Genomic DNA, 1,183 nt, shown 5'->3' with positions numbered 1-1,183 from the left:
TTTCTTTCTTTCTTTCTTTCTTTCTTTCTTTCTTTCTTTCTTTCTTTTTGTTTAAAGTTTATTTATTTATTCTGAGAGAGACACAGAGAGTGCATGAGTGGGGGAGGGGCAGAGAGACCCAGAGAATCCCAAGGAGGCTCTGCCCTGACAATACAAAGCCTGATGTGGGGCTCAATCTCATGAAACATCAGAAATTAAGGGTCGGATGCTCAACCAACTGAGCCACCCAGGGGCCCCTCATAGTGCATCTTCAAGACTGACAAGAGTGGGACATAGCAGTGGGGAAACTTAAATATGAGATAGGAAACCATGAAAATCCTAGAGGAGAAAACAGGCAACAACTTCTTTGACTTCAGCCACAGAAATTTCTTGCTTGACAGGTCTCCAAAGGCGAGGGAAATAAATGCAAAAATGAACTATTGGGACCTTATTATCAAGATAAAAACTTCTGCACTGCAAAGGAAACAATCAACAAAACTAAAAGGCAACCAACAGAATGGGAGAAGATATTTTCAAATGACATATCAGATAAAGGGTTAGTATCCAGAATGTATAAAGAACTTACCAAACTCAACACCCGAAAAACAAATAATCCAGTGAAGAAATGAGAAGACACGAATAGACACCTTTCCAAAGAAGACATCCAGATGTCTTCTGGGCCACAAGGCCAACAGACACATGAAAAGATGCTCTTGGTAATTCTTTTTTCTTTTACATTTATTCATTTTTGAGAGACAGAGCACAAGAAGGGGAGGGGCAGAGAGAGAAGGAGACACAGAATCCGAAGCAGGCTCCAGGCTCTGAGGTGACAGCACAGAGCCCGACGTGGGGTTTGAACTCTCAAACCATGAGATCGTGACCTGAGCTGAAGTCAGACACTCAACCGACTGAGCCACCCAGGTGCCCTGCTCTTGCTAACTCTTAAAAGGAGATAACGGGTGCCTGGGTGGTTCAGTTAGTTGAGCGTCTGACTTTCGATTTCAGCTCAGGTCGTGATCTCACAGTTCATGAGCTGGGCCCTGCATTGGGTTCTGCATTGACAGCCGAGAGCCTGCCTGGGATTCTTTCTCTCCCTCTGTACCTCTCCTGCTCACACGCACATGTGTGCGTGCACACACACACACACCACACACACACACACACACCGTCTCTCTCTCTCTCAAAACTAAACTAAACTAGGGGC

The sequence above is a fragment of the Herpailurus yagouaroundi genome, unplaced genomic scaffold (genome assembly GCF_014898765.1).
Source record: "Herpailurus yagouaroundi ecotype Mexico unplaced genomic scaffold, PumYag 203, whole genome shotgun sequence".
Taxonomy (NCBI): Eukaryota; Metazoa; Chordata; class Mammalia; order Carnivora; family Felidae; genus Herpailurus; species Herpailurus yagouaroundi.
This window is presented reverse-complemented; position numbering follows the sequence as displayed.